We start from the raw sequence: 22,202 nt of genomic DNA, 5'->3' as shown, positions 1-22,202 counted from the left end.
TGATACTGAACATCTGACTCTTACATTATCTTTGATGATACATACTTGTGGTCAGCACAATGCACCTGGCAGTACAGAGTGTCCACATGGAACAGTAAGAGGAGATGATATAAACAATACAGCGATACATCATCCCTGGGTAGTTCACTTTTTCCATGTGTTATGATAGTCCGCATGTTAATGGAGAGGTAAGGAGGGAGTAGTTTATGGTCAACGAGTCATAGACTGTACTACATGGAAACAGGCCCTTCGGCCCTACTTGTCCATGCCGACCAAGCTGGTATTCAGCTAGTTTAGTTTAGTTTAGTTTAGTTTAGTTTAGTTTAGTTTAGTTTAGTTTAGTTTAGTTTAGTTTAGTTTAGTTTAGTTTAGTTTAGTTTAGTTTAGTGACACAAAGTGCTGGAGTAACTTAGCGGGTCAGGCAGCATCTCTGGAGAAAAAGGATGGGTGACTTTTCAGGACAGGACCCTTCTTCAGACTGAATGTGTTTAGTTTAGTTTAGTTTAGTTTACATACGTTTAGAGATACAGCATGGAAACAGGCCCTTCAGCCCACCGAGATCACGCTGACCATCGATCACCAGTTCACACCAGTTCCGTGTTATCCCTCGTTCTCATCCACTCCCTACACACCAGGGGCAATTTACTGGGCCAATTAACCTGCAAACCCGCACGACATTGGGATGTGGGAGGAGACCAGTACACCCGGAAGAAACTCATGCGGTCATAGGGAGAACGTGCAAACTCCACACAATGACACACAGGCAGCAGCCATGGTCAGGATCGAACCTGGATGTCTGGCGATGTGAGGCAGCGGCTCTACCCACTACGCCACTGTCGCCCCAAACTATCTGTCAGGGTATTGAATGGCCTGTTTACCCAGCAACACAGGAGACATTTACCTGAAAGCTTTCTTTCACCCCAAGCCATTCATTACAGCTAATCAACTCCACTGGGGGACAAAAGAAACAATGCTGTGTTCTCTCTCCAGGGACCTGCTTTATTTATTGCAAATATTTAGTCCTATTCACATATTAAATTCTTCTCTGAAATCGCCACGATCAAGCTGGCCACGAGTGCAGAGAGATGCGTATTTAGAAGGCCACAGTGCTCCTTGTATATACGAGGGGTTAACTGATTTCTCACGGCATTCAAGCCAGGGAATCGAAACTGAATTAATGCTGTGTGCCCTCCTCCCACCCCGCTCCTGCAATCTCGCATTGCTCCAAACTTATTGCAATGCCTGCACAGACTAAACCCGGCAAGATTATCAGGTGGCAATTCAGAAGAGTTGCAAGTTGTTAATGGGAATGGGTGTAAAATAAATAGGTTATTGATTGGCACCAAGGTGGAGGCAGCCCCTGTGTTTTCTGCAGTGACCTTGGCTTCCTCGATGTCCCTGCACGAAACACTGCAGTTAACAAACCTATTAGTAGTACAGGAGGCAATGTTCCCTCCAGCTACGTAATACCTGCTGCTGTTGGGGACAATTAGTCTAAGATATTTCCAAGAGTGTATGCGAGTGAGTGATGACTTGTTACAGTGTCAAGGATGAACCGATTTACAAACACACCAGGTTCCTCATGGTGACAAATATATCTAGAATCTCCTCGGCAATGTGCTGCATTGGTGCTGACTGTTTTGCCCATTTCCTTTACACTCCTCTTCAGTAACCTCACTCAATATTTCAGCTGATCAGATTTATCGAAGGTCGCATCATGGAAACAGGCTCCTCGGACGCCCGAGTCAACGCTGACCATCGATCACCCTTTAGACATCAGAGATACAGCGTGGAAACAGGCCATTCGGCCCAGCGAGTCCGTGTCAACCAGCGATCACCCTTTAGTGTTTTAGAAGAGAGATACAGCATGGAAACAACCGTTTCGGCCCACCGATTTCACGCCGTCCAGCGATCATCCCATACACTAGCACTATCCTACACACACTAGTGCCAATTTTACAATTTTTCCCAAAGCCAATTAACCTACAAACCTGTGTTTCTTTGGAGTGTGGTTGGTGAGTGGGCAGAAGCAAGGCAGATGCAGTATAATGTGGATAAATGTGAGGTTATCCACTTTGGTGGCAAGGACAGGAAGGCAGATTATTATCTGAATGGTGTCAGATTAGGAGAAGGGAAGGTGCAACAAGATCAGAGAGTGCTTGTACATCAGTCACTGAAATTAAGCATGCAGGTACAGCAGGCAGTGAAGAAAGCTAATGGCATGTTGGCCTTCATTATGAGAGGATTTGAGTTTAGGAGCAAGGAGGTCCTACTGCAGTTGTACTGGGCCCTGGTGAGACCGCACCTGGAGTATTGTGTGCAATTTTGGTCTCCTAATTTGAGGAAGGACATTATTGCCATTGAGGGTGTGCAGTGTAGGTTCATTAGCTTAATTCCCGGGATGGCGAGACTGACATATGATGAAAGAATTGGTCGACTGGCCTTGTATTCGCTGGAATTTAGAATGAAAGGGGATCTTATAGAAACATATAAAATTGAGGGAGTCCAGAACCAGGGGTTACAATTTAAGAATAAGGGGTAGGCCATTTAGGACTGAGATGAGGAAAAGGTTTTTCACCCAGAGAGTTGTGAATCTGTGGAATTCTGTCATGTGGAATGGCCTACTCCTGCACCTATTTTCTATGTTTCGATGTTTCTTCCCCTTTCTATGGAACCGTAGCACTCAGAGAAAAACCTAGGCTGTCACAGGGAGAATGTAAAGAACAACACCAGTATTGAATGACACTGCTCATTGAAAGAGTTTATTAAAAGACACGTCATGGAAACAGGTCCATCGGCCCACCGACCATCACTAGTGCTATGTTATCCCACTTTCGCTTCCACTCCCTACACGCTCGAAGCAATTTACACAGAGGCCAATTAACCTACAAACCCGCACATCTTCGCGACGTGGGATGAAACCCACGCGATCACAGGTAGAACGTGCAAACTGAGTTGATATTTCAGTCTTACCCTGTGACATTAGCACGTTGTTCTGATCTCACAGACTGTTTTCTGAGAGTTTTTTATTACTGACCTCACACCATCAAGAAACACATCAGCACTTTATTGCTGAGGCAATTGTTCTCCTCTTCTCCAGTTTATTTCTCATTTTCTAACTAACGTGGCAAAGTTTAAAGATGTGCGAAGCAGGTATCTTACACAGCGGGGGTGGTGTGTGCCTGGAACGCGCTGCCAGGAGTGGTGGTGGAGGAAGATACGATAGTGGCATTTAAGAGGCTTTTAGATGGGCACATGCATATGCAGGGAATGGAGGGATATGGATCATGTGTAGGCAGAGGAGATTAGTTTAGCATGGCATCATGTTTGGCACGAACATTGTGGGCTGAAGGGCCTGTTCCTGTGCTGTACTGCTCTACGTTCTATATTCTGCACTCACCCCTCCACCATTCCCGCTATCTTTCCTTTATTAAAATCTGGCCAAGTTGTTCCATCACATTCCCAATACCCCTAACTCGCATTCCCCGTCCCACACCTTCCGTCATGCCCCCTGCTGTATTTTGTACCACAGAGTTAAGTCATTTTCTTCACTGCATCAAGAAAAACACCCTGATGAAGATAGAGGGGACACTGCCGAAGCTGGAATCTTGCACAGAACACAATATGCAGGAGTAACTCAGCATGTCAGACAGCATCTCTGGAGGACAGGGAAAGGCAACGTTTCGAGCCGGTCCTATTCTTTAGACTTTCAGAGCCCCATCTCTCTGCTTCATTGGAGATCCTCAAACTATCTTTAATCGGACTTTACTGGAATTTATCTCGAACTACTGTCAATGTTATTCCCTTTATCCTGTATCTGTAAACAGTGGATGGCCTGATTGTAATCATGTATAGTCTTTCTGCCGACTGGATAGCACGCAACAAAAAAGCTTCTCATTAACCCTTGGTACACGAGACAATACACTAAACTAAACTAAACTAAAGGCGCTATATAAATCCCATCCATTATTATTATTACTCATGATAGACACAAAATGCTGGAGTAACTCAACGGGACAGGCAGCATTTCTGGAGAGATGGAGTGGGTGACGTTTTGGGTCGAGACCTGAAGAAGGGTCTCGACCCGAAACGTCACCCATTCCTTCTCTCCTGAGATGCTGCCTGTCCCGCTGAGTTACTCCAGCATTTTGTGTCTGTCTTCGATTTAAACCAGCATCTGCAGTTCCTTCCTAAACTGAGCTCATGCCCTTCTAAGGTTTTATATATCAGATATTAATTAATTTTACTCTTTTTTTAACACTGTCTTTACTGGAATTAATTAGCCTGTACATAAGGGCTTACAACTGAGGTTCTGGTTGTTGAACAAGGATTAAGTTTGGGGACTGGACCATTAGTAACTAAATTAATTGAATACAAGAGGGGTCATCTTCAGCTGGTCAACCATGGAACAAATTGCCTGCCTGTTGCAGAACCTGATCGATTTCCATTTTCATTTTACACCCATGATCTCCCTCAGACAGACAAGGGGTAATTCGGCGCAGTTCTTTACACGCTGTTTGCGTGTGGCCATCGCAGCTTCTCTTCGAGAAAGTCGAGGAGAATGGGGTTAAGTCAGCTGTGTGACAAAGGCAGGAAGTAACTGGGGAAATCTGGCAGGCATGACGATGGACAGCGAAGGAAATATATCAGGACCTCAAGCAGCACAAACTAAAAATGTTCTGGAGAATTAAAATCCAATACATTCCTGTCTTATGCTGTGGAAAGCAGATGGCAATGAGACAAATTCAATAAAGTAACTGAAAGCATTTGTAAAAGTTATTTACAACCCATAAACTGGCAAAATAACATGGATAGGTTGGAACCACAATCCCTGAAGAGGGGTCTCGATCCAAAACGTCACCCATTCATTCTCTACGGAGATGCTGCCCATCCCCCTGAGTCGCTCCAGCATTTTGTGTCTATCTTCGATGTAAACCAGCATCTGCAGTTCCTTCCTTCACATCCCAATCCTATACTTTAGTTTAGTTTATTGTCATGTGTGCTGAGGTACAGTGAAAAGCATTTTTGTTGCTTGCTATCCAGTCAGCGGAAAGACTACACATGATTACAAAATGTGTGGGAGGGAACTGCAGAAGCTGGTTTACACCGAAGATAGACACAAAATGCTGGCGTAACTCAGCAGGGGAGGCGGCATCTCAGGAGAAAAGGAATGGGTGAAGGAAGATGTCACCTATTCCTTTTCTCCAGAGAAGCTGCCTGACCCGTGGAGTTACTCCAGTATTTTTGTGCCTATACATGGTGACAATCAAGCCGTCAACAATGTACAGATACAGGATAAAGGGAATAACGTTTAGTGCAAGATTGGGAAATATATAGAAAGATTGGGAAAGATGTGATCGGCATTGCCTCACCTAGCGTAGAAAGATCGATCATCTTATAACAAGATTGAAATTATTCACAGTTTTCCTGCCCCTGGGCGGTGTAAATAGAGGCAATCCATGGAAATGTGAATGCATTAAGCTCCTGAAACATCATGGTGAGGGAATCAGCATCACGGCCTTCCTGTCTCACAAATTAGAGTGCCTTAGAGCTGGCGTAGGGCTCCAGGAGATGAGTATCTGAAGGACAATCTTAAGAAAATGTTAATACAGGCACCGAAAGCAACCCAACAGACCCAAGTCTGGAGAAGTCAGTCAACAAATGTTGCGTCGCTGAGAGTAGGGTTAGTCTGCCATCTGGTGTTCAAAGTGTCAACTTTAGTTTAGTTTAGTTCTGAGATACAGCACGGAATCAGGCCCTTCGGCCCATCGAGTCCCTACACACACTAGGGACAATTTACATTTATACCAAGCCATTAACCTACAAACCTCAACGTCTTTGGAGCGTGGGAGGAAACCGAAGATCTCGGAGAAAACCCACGCTGTCACGAGAAGAACGTACAAACTCCCTACAGACAGCACCCATAGTCGGGATCAAAGATATCTTTGGTCGGGATTGAACACGGGTCTCTGGCGCTGTAAGTGCTGTAAGGCATCATCTCTACCGCTGTGCCACCGTGCCGCCCTAATCCCATCTTATTCACTGAACGCAACATAACGTTAGGGGCACTTGGATGGGCACAAGGCGCTGCCAGGGCTGATTGTGGTGCCAGATACAATAGTGGTGTTTAAGAGGCTTTTAGGTAGGAACATGGTTGTGCGGGGAATGAAGGAATATGGATCACTTGCTGGCAGAGGAGATTTGTTTAACTTGACATCGTGTACAGCACGGCGATTGTGGGCCGAAGGGCCTGTTCCTGTACTGTACTATTCCACAGAGTTCAGACGCAAGGAACTGCAGATGCTGGAATCTTGCGTGGAAACAAAGTGCTGGAGTAATCAGTGAGTCAGGCGGTGTCTCTGGAGGACACGGACAGGCGATGCTCCGCGTCAAAGCCCTTCTTCAGAGTCTGAAGATGGGTCCTGACCTTCCATGTCACCTCTCCATGTCCACTAGTATGCTGCCTAGCCTGCTGGGTTACTGCAGTATTTTGTGTTCGGCGCTGTTCTGTTTTATGTTCTAAGATTCACAACTAATTCTAACCTGCGGGGAAATGACATCTTCCACTGCTTGTCTCAGAGAAACATCACTTCTATTGCAAGCCCACGCATTCCCTTTTCTACCAAATTCCTTGCGCTGTACTTTGAAATAAAAGTCAACTTCTGGTGATGAATATTACAGCCCCCAGCTGATGCAAAAGGACATTGTGATGGTGGCATTTAGGAGACATTCGGATCAGCGTTTCCACTTTGAAGGAAATTACCCGAAATTCTGGAAATTCTGGTTGTCTTCGGGTAATGTTAGGGAACTGAATTATTTTCCCAACTGCGCATGTGCGACTGCCGCCACAACTGTGCACACGCGGATACCGGGCCCACTGCGCACGCACGGGGAGACGCAAAGGGGTCCAATGTACTTGTATATTTACGACCATCTGCACCTGTGCAGTTGGGGGAAGTCCGTCAGCCGCGTCACAATTGAAAAGGAGCAGTGGGCCCAATATCCACTCGTGCACAGTTAGGTGCGGCAGTCGCACGTGCGTAGTTGGGGAATGTTTACCGGGACGGGAAATACCATCAAACTCCAGGTAATTTGGAATACTATTTCAGGAAAAAAAAATGGAAGCACTGATTCGGATCGGCATATAGACATGGAAGGATATGGATTATATGCAGGCAGATAAGAGTTGATCTTGGCATCATGAACGCACAGACATTACGGGCCGAAAGGCCTGTTCCTGTGCTGTACTGTTCTCTGTTCTATGTTTTAGTCCTATGTTCAACTCCCACGATGAATGTTTTGGAAAAGAGAAGGTATCGCTTCGCTTTCTCAAACAAAGAGTGGAAAAGTTTTCAGCTTCTCTGGCCAGTTTTGGGAGCAGATTGCTGGTTCATTAGAGCTCTCCTAGACTTCCACACCAGGATTAGGGATGCATGAGTGTCCATTGATAATGAGCTCCATTCATACAAAGGGTGGTGGGCATGTGGAACGTGCAGCCAGAGGAGGTAGTAGTTGAGGCAGGTACTATAGCAGCATTTGGAAAACACTTGGACAGGTATGTGGATAGGAAATGTTTGGAAGGATATGTTCCAAATGCGGGCAGGTGTGACTAGTGCAGATGAGTTGGCATGGGACAAGTTCATAACCTCATAAGTTATTGGAGCAGAAATTGGCCATTCGGCCCATCAAGTCTACGCCGCCTTTCAATCATGGCTGATCTATCTTTTGCTCTCAATCCCATTCTCTTGCCTTCCCCCCCATAACCCCAGACACCTTTACTAATCAAGAATGTGTCAATCTCAATCTTCAAAATATTCAGACAAGGAGAAGACTTCCCCTGTGGATTATTTCCAGCGAATTGTTAAAACCTTTCAGGAGAAGATTGATACACCATTTCCTTTCCAAGGATGGGGAGGATGAATTCGACCACTGACGGGGCAGCGTATTGTAGGACAGTGCCTTGTAGCCTCACCCCTGAGCTGTATCATCTGGATGTACTTTAGCGTCGACCTCTTGGCTATGAATTGATCGATTCACCACACGCAGCCAAAAACTGAGCACCCTCCCTAGACCGAAGTTAAACACATGGATTTTTAATACTGAACAAAGAGCATCAGTGTTGATCCCTCCAAGAAGCAGACACTCTGCTGGAGTCCCGGCAGCCGACTGCTTTTTGGACCCTGACGTCATCCGTGCTTCTTGGACGTGATGTTCCTGGCTCAATTGGAGGACGCCACTAAGACACCAGTTGACCTACAGCTCCTCGCGTGCTGCTTTCAAGGGGAAGTTCCGGAACCTCTCTGGGACCTCTTCCCCCTTGGCTGGCTTCTTGTAGAACCCCAAGGATTCGAGAAGGCCGGAGATCTCATCGGCCGTCATACCCAGGACAGGCAAGCTCTGTGGGAGGAACATCCAGCAGTGGTTGAGGACACAAACTCTACCTGACAACATAGACACCGGGAACACTGCTGAGTTGGATTCACGGGAGGCAGTCTTGGAAGGGGCGATGCTCCTCAAACTGCGGAGCATCCTGGGCAATACAGCTCACCCCCTCCATGACACACTGGTCAACCTGAGGAACACCTTCAGCAACAGACTGGTTCCACCAAGATGCAGGACAGAATGCCACAGGAGATCCTTCTTCTAAAACTGTACAACTCCTCCCACTTCAGTCATGGGGTAGACTGAGACTGATCCCCCCCTATTCTAGTTTCATATCGTATCGTATCAAGTTACTCCAGCCCTTTATATCTTTTGTCTTGTTGATAAATAGTTTAGTTTATTATTGTCCATGGACCCAGTTACGTGCTCTCCAGTCAGTGGAAAGACTATACATGGTTACAATCGAGCCATCCACAGTGTACAGACACAGGGTAAAGGGAATAACGTCTAGTGCAAGATAAAGCCTAGTAAAGTCCAATTAAAGATAGTCCGAGGGTCTCCAATGAGGTAGATGGAAGGCCAGGAGCTCTCTCTAATTAGTGATAAAATGATTTGGTCACCTGAAAGTCGACTGTATTTCTTAAGGAGGCTAAGGTCATTCAACATCTGCCAACCCCTGCTGTGCAGTGCCTACCATTCAGTGGTGGCCAGTGCTCTGTTTTTTGCTGTGGCCTGTTGGGGAGAAGGCGCCCGCATAGCGGACAAAAACAGACTGGACAAGCTGATCAGGAAGGCCGGCTCAGTGGTCGGGGCTGAGCAACTAACGGTCCAGCAGGTGGCAGAGGCCAGAACTCTGAACAAACTGGGTTCAATAATGACCAACCCCACTCACCCACTCCACGCCCTGAAGGTGATCAAGAGCAGCATCTTCAGTCAGAGACTGATTGCACCAATGTGCAAAACTGAGAGATATAGGAAGTCTTGTATACCAGCTGCTATAAGGTTTTACAATGCACAAAAATAACTTTGCACTTTTTTAGTATTCATTCATTGTATTTTAACTTATTAAGTATGGAAGCTATCTGAGGAAATGTGTGGTGTTATGTCTGCCTTGAAGCTGTTGTGGCATTGTAATTTCCTGTAAAGGATTATTAAAGGATCTATCTATCTATCTATCGATAACAGCTTGGAAGAAACTGTACCTGAATCTGGAGGGGTGCGTTTTCATACTTCTGTACCTCTTGCCTGATGGGAGAGGGGAGAAGAGGCGGTGATCGGGATGAGACTGGTCCTTGATTATGCTGGTGGCCTTGCTGTGGTAGATGGAGTCAATGGAAGGGAAGTTGGTTTGCACGGCGGATGTAGACACTAGGAACTATTTTATTTTATTTTAAGGAATTATTCCAGTACCTTCTGTCTTTTTTCTAGTCGACATATGGAATTGATTGGTGAAGATTGGCATCATTTTCAGCGCAGACATTGTGGGCCGAAGGGTCTCTTCTCCTATCAACAACTAGCGGGCAGTCCTGAGCTACTTTCTACCTCATTAGACTATGTTTACTGAACTTTATGTTGCACTAAACATGATTCTCTTTATCCTGTATCTGTACACTGTGGACGGCTCGATTTTAATATAGCCTTTCCGCTGACTGGTTAACACGCAACAAAAGCTTTTCACTGTACCTCGGTACACATGACAATAAACTAAACTACACTAAAAACCAAAGTAAGTGGAACAACAATTGTAGAGCTATCGAAAAAGACGAAGGGAAGGGCACTAATTGGATAGTGTTTTCAACGAGCCAACATGGCTACAAAGGACTGCATTGACTTCCTCGATGTTGCATCAGTAAATAACTCTGTTCTTTGTTAGCTTGGTGATCTGAGGCGTTGAAGAGCATCATCTCGATGTGACACTGTTCCTTTTATCTCTGCGAGGCAGAGGCATAACACACACCGATGGCTGGATACCGACGCCTTGTGTCGGCAAACTATAGATACCACCACAGGGTCTGTGTCACAAGGAGCATGTACAAAACTCCGTACAGACTGCACCCGTGGTCAGGATCGAACTCTGGCGCTGTGAGGCAGCAACTCTACCGCTGCGCCACTAGTTATTCTTTAGTATAGAAATACAGCGCGGAAACAGATCCTTCAGCCCACCGAGTCCGCACCGACCAGCGATCCCCGCACAGTAATACCATCCTACACACACTGGGGACAATTTACAATTTTACCTAAGCCAATTTGCCTACAAACTTGTACATGTTTGGAGTGTGGGAGGAAACTGGAGCACCTGGCGAAAACCCACGCAGGTCACAGGGAGAACATACAAACTCTTGTACAGACAGCACCAGTAGTCAGGATCGAACCTGGGTCTCTGGCGCTGTAAGGTAGCAAATCTACCGCTGCACCGCCATCAACAAAGTTATGCTTTCCCCATTGGGGAATTGATCGCAGGTCCCCCATATGACAGGCAGGGATATAACCGCTATACTATCGTGGAACTGGCATCTAATGAGGACTTGGCACCAATGCCGTGTAAAAGTGCAAAGAGAAACTAACCTTTACAACGTCACCCTTCAGGTTGTAGAAATGCATCTGCGGTTCCTGGTTCTCCTGCAGCTCGTACTTCAGATTGTGACTGGGAGATAGGTTTAAGGAAATCGGCCTTGAGACCCGACACCAGTGAATGTACGAGAAGCTTCCCCTTTGTGCCCGTTCCTTGTGGCCACACCTGACAATCCCGCTAAATCCAGGTCATCCCGCAAAATCCAGGTCAGGCCACAAAACTGGGACGTCGGCCCAACCTGGAGCGGAAGTGAGAGCTCTGACGGGAACAGGGCTGAGGAGAAAGTGGCTGAGGGACTTCATTCTGTGGCACAGTGGGGCAGGTAGAGGTTACAAGTGCATTACCGCAATGGTCTCACGTAGGCACAGAGACATTAGTTGGAACTAAGCCCTTTGACCTACCAAACCCACGTTGACTCAGGCACCTATTTTTACATTAATCCAAACCTAACTCATTTTATTCTCCTTGCATTCCCATCAAAGTAAGACTAGCCCAATATTCCAACTTGGTCAGCATGGACAAGACGGACCAAATGGCCTGTTTCTGTGCTGTACAGCTCTATGACAGATCTATAGAGCGATAGAGTTATATGGCATGGAAACAGGCCCTTCGGCCCAACTTGCCCATGTTGACCAAGGATCCCCATCTACTATAGTCCAACCTGCCTCGTTCTATATTCTTCTAAACCTTTCCTATCCATGTACCTGTCCAAATGTCTATTAAATGTTGCTATAGTACCTGTCTCAACTACCTCCACTGGCGTCTCATTCCATATACCCACCACCTTCTGAGTAAAAACGTTACCCCTCAGGCTTGTACGGAATCTTTCCCCTCTAACTTTAATCCTATGTCCTCTGTTCTGGATTCCCTTATCCTGCGCAAAAGACTCACTATCCCTATTCACCTCATGATTTTATACCCTTGTATAAGATCTCTTCTCAACCTGTGCTCCAAGGAATAAAGTCCTAGCCTCCTCTCCCTAAAGCTCCTGCCAACATTCTCCTAGATCTAAGAGTATGCATACAATTACAATATTCTATCGACCTAAATCGGTAGATAGAATATTATCCCTGATTAGGAAGTATTTAGAGGGTGAGTGGAGAAGATTTACTCTGTACATGTACTCTGCACCTTGCACATCTTTGTAGGTGAATTGGCATCTGTAAATTGCTCTTAGTGTGCAGGGAGTGGATGAGAAAGTGGGATAACATGGAACTGGTGTGAACAAGTGATGGATGGTTGGCATGGACTCGGTGGGCCATAGGGCCCGTTTCCATGTTGTATCTGCAAGCCTTGCAGACCGCTCCTGTACCTCTGTCCTTGCAGAACGCTCCTGTACCTCTGTCCATGCAGACTGCTCCTGTACCTCTGTCCATCGGGACATCTCAAAACACACATCTGCCTTTTAAAATATTGGCCCCGATTGTAATCTGGGAAATAAACTCTCTCGAAAATGGGGAGGAGGGAGTTACGAGCGGCTGTTAAAGGCTTCCATGAATAGTGGGTTCATTAGAACAATGAAGCCAACATTAATCCCTAGCCTTGACTTATCTCTTTAAGTAAAATTGAATATAATGGGTGGTTGTAGCTACATAAAATGCCTATTGATATTACTGAAGTCTTCAGCAATTTATCCTGAGTTTGGACATCTTGTATTTGGAAGAACAGATGCATTGAGAATCACTGTGGTAAATGAGAGAAGGGGCTGACTTTTCATTGCATGTGTGAAGGATACTACAATGCCAAGCGGTCCATGAGGAACTGATAGAGTTCTGGCATCTTCTTAATTGATCATCCGACCAAACTGGGAGCCTGCAAAACAAAATCATAATGGGAGATACTGCAGCATTGGCGGAGGCGGCAGCGGGGGGCCCTACAGCAGCCGGGTGAGCGTGCGGAACGAGTGCGGTCTGCGGCAGCCGCACGGAGCGGCGGTGGAAGGAGCCGACGGCATCGCGCTGGGCCAGGCCGACCCCTACTTCAACAATCCAGTGCCGCCAGGACACCGGGTCTTAAAGTGAGAAAATAAGAAACTGCAGATCTCCTTGGGCTAAGATCGGACTTTTCAGAGACTTGGGAGATGCAAGATGGTGTCTGAATGTGGCGACTCTCTGCGTGCTGTTCCACAAGAGGATCTATTGTACTCATGTGTAGGGTGATTTGACTGGATAGCGTGCAGAACAAACTTTTCAATGTGTCTCTGTGCATGTGACGATAAATAAAACAAACCCAACTGAATGCAAAACTGATGACTTTATCTTTCCCTGCTGTGGGATTGATTAGAGTAACAGATGTTGAAGGATTCTTCTGTTGTACAATTCACCAGAGAGTGGTGGGTACCTGTAACACGCTGCCAGGGTGGTGGTGGAGTGCGGTTGAAGGGACTGTTGGATAGGGACATGGATATGCAGGGAGCAGGGACATATGGATTACGTGCAGGCAGGGAGGTCAGATATTCAGCACGAGCATTGTGGGCCAAAGGGCCTGTTCCTGTGCTGTACAGTTCTGTTTGATGTTTAGGTTTAGGTTTATTATTGTCACGTGTACTGAGGTACAGTGGAAAGATTTGCTATCCAATCAGATCAGATAATACTATACATAAATACAATGAAGCCAAACTCAAGTACATTCAGTAGAGCATAGGGGAAGATGCAGAGTGCAGAATATAGTTCTCAGCACTGTAGCGTACCAGACCCAGAGCCAAAGTCCAATGACCGCAATGGGGTATCGATGAATCGGACAGTATTCTAGCTTATGGAAGGATCATTCAGAAGCCTGATAACAGAGGGGAAGAAGCTGTTCCTGAGTCTGGTGGTACACACGTTCAAACTTCTGTATCTTCTGCCCCACTATATGCTTATGTTCAACATATATCTGTGTTCGATGTTCTATGTCTGTGGTCTATGATTTATGATCTATGTGTTATTATCTATGTTCAATATCCATGCTCTATGTTCTATTATCTATGTTCTATGATGTATGTTCTATTATGTATATTCTATGTTCAATGTTTTCGGGATATAGAATTAATTGGAATAAAAGCGAAATCATGCCAATAACAAAATTCAATTTACATACAATACAACAATCCCCTTTTAAAATAGTTAAAGATAAATTTAAATACTTAGGAATCTATGTAACTAAGACATACACCTCTTTATTTAAACTAAATTTCCCACCCTTACTGAATAAACTACATAAGAATATTCAATACTGGAAAACACTCCCCATTTCTATGCTTGGGAGAATTAATGCTATAAAAATGATTTTTTTACCGCAACTGCTGTACCTACTTCAATTAATTCCGATATATATCCCAAAAACTTTTTTCAAAAAAGTCGATTCCATTGTTACAAGTTTTGTCTGGGATTATAAGAATCATAGAATAAGTAAAAAACATTTATGTAAATCAAAGATAAATGGAGGTCTGGCTTTGCCAAATTTCTTATTTTATTTTTGGGCAGTCCATATTAAAAACATGAATTTTTGGCTGGAAGAAATGGATCAACAACCAGATTGGCTAATGATGGAAAAGGAAGACTGTCTACCTTTTGAAATTGGACCGATCATATTTGCCCCCACAAAACTGCACAAAAAAACCTATAAAGAAAACCCCATAATACATAGTGGAATACGAATTTGGATACAAATAAAAAAAGATTTAAAATTGAATAATATACCACTATGCCTTCCCATTGTAATTAATCCTTTATTCAAATCATCCTTTATGGACAAAGGTTTCACACAATGGAAAAATTATGGAATCAAAAATATAGGACATCTTTATGGGAAAGGTACTTTTCTTTCATTTCAAGAGTTACAACAGAATTATGGACTGCACTCAAATAATTTCTTCAGATATCTACAAATTAGAGATTATGTTAAATCTAATACACAAGTCTACAGGAATAGGGAATCAGAAATTCTTGATGAATGTCTGAAGAAGCATCCTAATACTGAAAAACTAATAGCTTATATTTATAACACCCTACTAAATAACGAGGTACCACCGACCGAACCATATAGATACAAATGGGAAAATGAAATAGGTCATCCTATCACGAAAGATATGTGGGACGAAAGTTTACAACAAATACATCAATGTTCATTAAATGCCAGACATACTTTAATACAATTCAAGGTCTTACATAGACTACACTTCTCTAAAATAAAACTAAATAGAATCTTCCCACAAATCTCTCCTATTTGTGATAAATGTCTACATTTAGAGGCTAATTTAACACATACGTTTGCAAACTGTATAAAACTTAAACATTTCTGGACTGATATTTTTGAAATAACTTCAGAAGTTATTAATACAAAACTGGACCCAGACACAAAATTAATAATACTTGGAATATCAGAACAAAGCTTAACACTCACAACAAACCAAATAAATTTCCTCAACTACAGTATAATAACCGGAAAAAAATTAATATTAAAATTTTGGAAAGGCCCTACAACCCCTACAATTAAAATGTGGATTACGGAAATGTCGGAGACCCTATACTTAGAAAGAATTAGACTTGTCTTAATGGACATACAAGATCTTTTCCATAAAATTTGGGCTCCATTCATTAACTATCTGAAGGGATAGATTGGCATAGCACGAGGACACAACTGAAACTTGAACTCAGGAATAGATGAAAAGCTATACTTTATAACCTACGAACCTATCTCCATTGATGTATTACAGGTAACCCATTCCACTTCCCTTGTTTTTCTGTTGTGTTTTTTTATTTTTTTTTGCTTTCTTTTTTATTTGTAACTTTCTACCCTCTCTTTTTCCCTCTTTCTATAAAAAATAAAAACACTAGAAGCAGAAGTAATTGATAATGGAAAATTTTAATAATGTATGACTGATGTATATGAAAAGTTTTTTTACTATAATATGTAACTACATTTTATAATATGTCTACTTCTAATAAATAAATTAAAAAAAAAAAAAAAATGTTGTATATTCTATGTTCTTTCTATGATCTCTGTTCTATGATCTATGTTCTAGTACGGATGTTTGATGTAGTCAATTCTATGCTCTATGTTATGTTCTATGTTCTATGTTACATGTTCTATGTTCTATGTTCTATGTTATGTTCTATGATCTATGTTCTATGATCTATGTTACATGTTCTATGTTCTATGTTCCATGTTCCATGTTCTATGTTCTATGCTCTATGTCCTATGTTCTATGTTCCTCCCCCTCCCGTGGATGGAGCAGAGACTCACCACCAGTGTAGCTCGGGCTATCTCCACTCCTGGCTGATCCACAGGCCGGTCTTCCCCCTGCCCGTTAGTGTGGGGTAGAGTCAGCAACAGAGCCCACAGGAACAGCGGCCCCAGCATCACAGCCCGACCGAGGCAGGAGAAGGAGGATACATGGCAGAGCCTGGTCTTATAACGGGCTGGGGCAGAGAGAGGCGAGCAGCTGAAGGGGGAGAACGTGTCGGGAAAGCGTTGGTGAATGAGGTCTCGTTGACGGTGAGGTCACACTGTCAACACTGGCCTCAGGGCTGTTGGCCTGCAGCGAGGTGGTTCGATTCGATTCCCCCACACCTGCAACAGGTGGCAGCATAATCTCTTTCTCAGAACAGGCTCGGCGCGCCTCGTCAGCTCTACAAGCCGAACCTGAAGCCAGCTGCTGCAAGCAAGCATAACATGGCTGCAAGCCAGAACAGTGGCCCAAGGGAACGTGTGAGAATCAAATCCCAGAAGAAACCGAGCATTTGTCAGCTAAGGCACAAAATATGACACCAATGAGTAGGAAGGAACTGCAGATGCTGGTTTCAACCAAAGATAGACACAAAAAGCTGGCGTAACTCAGTGGGACCGGCAGCATCGTTCCTCTATAATCTTTGGGCAGCATCTCTGGAGAGAAGGATTGGGTGACGTTTTGGGTCGAGACCTTTCTTTAGACCACATAGGGTGGTTTATTCGCCAATATTTATAGCATAATGGTCTGAATAATTGGTTATAGGTGGCACAGTGGCGCAGCTGGTAGAGCCGATGCCTCGCAGCGCCAGACTACGGGTTCACACCTGACTTCCGGTGTAGCCTGTGTGGAGTTTGCACGTTCTCCCTGTGACCACGTGGGTTTCCTCCGGGTGCTCCGGTTTCATCCCACATCCCAAAGATGTGCGGGTTTGTAGGTTGATTGGCCCTCATTAAATTGCCTCTTGTGTGTAGGGGGTGGATGTGAAAGTGGGATAACATAGAACTAGTGTGAACGGGGGAGATCGATGGTCGGCGGGGGTTCGAGGGGCCGAAGGACCTGTTTTCATGCTGTGTCTCTGAACTGAAGTAAAGCACAGCTGCAGTCCTGCATACACATGTGTGGTAATGGCTACAGGAAGGACATAATGGCACTGGAGACAGTGCAGAGGAGATCCCACAAGATGTAGCCAGGGATGGAACATTGCAATTATGACGTCTGGCTGGAACTTAGAGTCACAGAGCTGTACAGCACAGAAGCAGGCCCTTCGGCCCACCTTGTCCATGCCGACCAAGCTAGCACACTGGGCTAGACCCATTTTCCTGCACTTGCCCTAAAGCCCTCTAAACCCTTCCTATCCTTATATCCGCCCAAAAATCTTTTAAAAGTTATAATTGTATCCGCTTCTATAGCTTCCTCTTGCAGCTCCTTCCAGATACAGACTAGCCTATGATGTTACCTGGGCTTGCAGGCTTATATTATAGGAACAGGTTGGATAGGCTGGGGCTTTGGAGTGCAGGAGGCTGAGGGGTGACCTTATTAGGTGTACAAGATTATGGGGGGCATGGATACAGTGAATGCTCACAGTCGTTTTCCCAGGGGAGAGGTTTCCAAAATCGGAGAGCATTGGCTTAAGGTGAGATGGGAGAGACTTAAGAGGGAATTCAGAGGAAGCATTTCACTCAGAGTGTAGGCAGTATCTGGAATAAGCTGCCAGAGGAAGCTACAGAATGGGCATACAATTACAATACTGAAAAGACATCAAGTCAAGTCAAGTTTATTCGTCACATACACATACGAGATGTGCAGTGAAATGAAAAGTGGCAATGCTCGCGGACTTTGTGCAAAAAGACAAACAAACAAACAACCAAACAAACTATAAACACAATCATAAACACACACATATTCTTTTACATATTAAATATTGTGGGCGGAAGGAAAAACGTTCAGTAAAGTTAGTCCCTGGTGAGATAGGAGTTTACAGTCCGAATGGCCTCTGGGAAGAAACTCCTTCTCAACCTCTCCGTTCTCACAGCATGGCAACGGAGGCGTTTGCCTGACCGTAGCAGCTGGAACAGTCCGTTGCAGGGGTGGAAGGGGTCTCCCATGATTTTATTGGCTCTGGAGTTGCACCTCCTGATGTATAGTTCCTGCAGGGGGGCGAGTGAAGTTCCCATAGTGCGTTCGGCCGAATGCACTACTCTCTGCAGAGCCTTCTTGTCCTGGGCAGAGCAATTCCCAAACCAGATTGTAATATTTCCAGACAAGATGCTTTCCACGTTTGGACAGATATATTTAGCTGCAAGGAACTGCAAATGCTGCTTTACACAAAATGGGACACAGAGTGCTGGAGTAACTCAGCGGGTCAGGCAGCATCTCCTGGGAAACATCGACAGGTGATGTTTGGGGTCGGGACCCTTCTTCACGCTCCTGAAAGACGTTTGCTGATTCTCTGAATGAGCAGTTGGAACTGCAGAATTGACTATGTCCACTGGGTGGTGCTGTCTGCTCACAAACCAAGCAGGATATGTGGCAGGTGTTTAAGAAGGAACTGCAGATGCTGGAAAATCGAAGGTACACAAAAATGCTGGAGAAACTCAGCGGGTGCAGCAGCATCTATGGAGCGAAGGAGATAGGCAACGTTTCGGGCCGAAACGTTGCCTATCTCCTTCGCTCCATAGATGCTGCTGCACCCGCTGAGTTTCTGCAGCATTTTTGTGTACCTAGGATATGAAGGCTTTGGGTGGGCAGAAGATGTCAGTGGGTGGCAAGAACTGCGGGTACTGGTTTACACCGAAGATAGACACAAAATGCTGGAGTAACAAACTCAGCGGGTTGGGCAGCATCTCTGGAAGGAAGGAATGGGTGACGTTGGGGGTTCTGAAGAAGGGTCTCGAACCGAAACCTCACCCATTCCTTCTCTCCAAAGTTGCTGCCCAACCCGCTGAGTTACTCCAGCATTTTGCGGTTACCTTCGGTGCCAGTGGTGGAGTGACTCAACTCACCCCCATCCCTGACAGTGACCCACAACAGTCATTGAGGACACGGCCATGCATTATATGCAGCTGCTTAATTCTTCCATGCAACTGTAGAGACCATATTATTGTACGGGTGTGAGGTGTGGACTCTCACTCGAGCACTGTCCAAGTCTCTCGATGGTACCTACACCCAAATGCTCAGAAATGTTCACAATGTCAGTTGGAGGGACCACATCGCCAACGCCCTGCTCTGTGGGGAGATTGCACCTCTGACCGAGACGATCAGGTGGATAAGGACGAGGCTCGCTGGTGACTGCCACTGCCACCCAGAAATACCGGCAAACAAGGTTGTGCTGTGGGAACCCATCCGTGGAAGACGTGGCCCGGGACGGACAAACAAGACGATGCTGAAGACGTTGATGTGTAGATACAAAAGTGGAGATTGCCAGCTGCATGGAGGACAGAGAGGTGTGATGCGTTCGGCACCGTGCCTGTCGGAAACCAGCACCAATTCACTGGATGTATTCAAGAGAGAGTTGGATTTAGCTCGTAGGACTAATGGAATCAAGGGATAAGGGGAGAAAGCAGGAACAGGGCACTGATTCTGGATGATCAGCCATGATCATATTGAATGGTGGTGCTGGCTTGGAGGGCCGAATGGCCTACTCCTGCACCTATTGTCTATTGAGCACAAGAGGCTGAGGGCTGACGTTATTGAGATGTACAAGACATGGATACAGTGAATACTCAGTCTTTTTTTCCAAGCTAGAGAATTCTAAAACTGGAGGTCACAGGCTTAAGGTGAGAGGGCACGATTTAAAATTGACCTCAGGTGAAACATTTTCACTCAGAAGGTAGTTCAAGTCTGGAATGAGCTGCTAGAGGAAGCTGTGAATAGAAGTATATTTTTAAAGGGGTTTGTGCAGGTATGGATAGGGACTTAGAGGGATGTGGGCCAAATGCAGGCAATTGGGACTAGTGATTGACAGAGATCATCGCTTTGTTAGAGTAAAATAACAATGTTTTAATTAAACGAATGGTAGGGTACTGAGTTTGCACGTTCCTTGTGGGTTTTCTCCGGGTGCTCCGGTTTCCTCCCACGCTTCAAAGACGAGCAGGCTTGTAGGTCATTTGGCTTCTGTAAATTGTCCCTAGTGTGTAGAATAGAACAAGTGTACGGGTGATTGCTGGTCCGCACAGACTCGGTGGATGGAAGGGCCTGTTTCCATGTTGTATCTCGAAACAAAATGAAATGAACGAAATGAAATGAAACTAAACTGAACTAAAGTATGCTAAACTAAACTAAACTAAACTAAACTAAACTAAATCAGAAGTAGAGGTAGAAAATGTGCAGGAAGGAACTGCAGATGCTGGTTTAAACCAAAGATAGACACAAAATGCTGGAGTAACTCAGCGGGACAGGCAGCATCTCTGGAAATGAGTCTTGACCCAAAACGTCACCCGTTCCTTCTCTCCAGGGATGCTGCCTGTCCCGCTGGACTCTAGAGGGAGAAAGTAATTGGCTGGGTGTAATATGGAAATAGCCACCAGATGGCAGAGTGGGGTCATGTTGCCTCTGTCTGGGCTGCGAGAGATGGCCCCCAAACTCCTTCAAAGAAGACATTCCTTGGCCGTTTATTGCCCGTAGCTTGATGTTACATCAGCACAGGGTGGCACACGTCTTTGGAGTGTGGGGGGAAACCAAAGATCTCGGAGGAAACCCACGCAGGTCACGGGAAGAACGTACAAACTCCGTACAGACAGCACCCGTAGTCGGGATCGAACCTGGATCTCTGGCGCTGTGAGGCAGCAACTCTACCGCTGCGCCACCGTGCCGCCCTTCTCATCACTGCACGTCGTACATTGTTCCTGGGGATTAAGTGAAAATTGTTGTGTTTTGTGCAGGGAAGACCTCCAATGTAAATAGTTCTCAGTTTAGGAATGCAGGAAAACCAACCTAACATAAACCACACCATAAAATAACTTGCTCCAGGAAACACAACATCAACTTGTTCCATGATCTAGCCTTCTCTAACGTGCGGGTCGAACCCTTAACAAGGTGTCTGTGTAGCAGAAACTCCTAGTCTCATCCTACCAACAACTAGAGAGCGGTCCTGACCTCCCATCTGCCTCACCTCTAACAAGTGATTAGTTTCATGCCAAGCAGAGTCAAGTTACATATACAGGGAGAGATGGGGCGAGAATCCCTTCCAGGGGAGTATGGGATGTAGAGAGTGGCACAGCTGGCACAGCTGGCAGAGCCGCCACCTCATAGTGCCAGAGATACAGCTACACACACGACTGCGCTGCCATGTGCAAATCTAATTCAATTTTCAAATTCGCAGACGACAACATCATTGTGGGCCAGATATCAAATAATGATGAGACGGAGTACAGGAAGGAGATCGAGAACCTGGTGTCCTGGTGTCGAGACAACCACCTTTCTCTCAATGTCAGGAAGACAAAGGAGATAGTGATCGACTTCAGGAAGTGAAGCGGTACACATAACCCAGTTTGCATTTACAATGCCAAAGTAGAAATGGTTGAAAACTTCAAATTCCTAGGAGTCAATATCACCAACAACTTCTCCTGGACCACCCATATTGAAGCAACGACCAAGAAGGCACACCAACACCTATACTTCCTTAGAAGGCTTAGGAAGTTCGGCCTGTCCCCTACAATTCTCACCAACTTCTACAGGTGCACCATAGAAAGTATTTTTTCAGAATGCATCACAGCTTGATTTGGGAACAGCTCCATCCACGATCACAAGAAATTGCAGTGAATTGTGGACACAGGTCAGACCATCACACACAAACCAAGCCCCCTTTCATTGACTCAATTTATACCTCACGCTGCCTCGGCAAGGCCAGCAGCATAATCAAGGATGAGTCGCACCCTGGCCACGCCCTCTTCTCCTCTCTCCCATCAGGCGAAAGGTATAGAGGTGTGAAAATGCACACCTCCAGATTCAGGGACAGTTTCTTCCCAGCTGTTATCAGGCAACTGAATCATCCTACCACAACCAGAGAGCAGTGCTGAAGTACAATCCACCTCACTG

The 22,202-nt window shown here is 45.3% G+C and overlaps 1 pseudogene; it reads right to left on the bottom strand.

Moving 5' to 3' along the window:
- Positions 1-8,095: 8,095 nt before the first annotated feature.
- LOC116987201 lies at positions 8,096-16,477 on the bottom strand (annotated as a pseudogene).
- Between the last annotated feature and the right edge of the window lie 5,725 nt (positions 16,478-22,202).

This window comes from Amblyraja radiata, chromosome 25 (genome assembly GCF_010909765.2).
Source record: "Amblyraja radiata isolate CabotCenter1 chromosome 25, sAmbRad1.1.pri, whole genome shotgun sequence".
Lineage (NCBI taxonomy): Eukaryota > Metazoa > Chordata > Chondrichthyes > Rajiformes > Rajidae > Amblyraja > Amblyraja radiata.
Note: the sequence above shows the minus strand (reverse complement) of the source record. Positions and strands in the feature narration are given on the sequence as shown.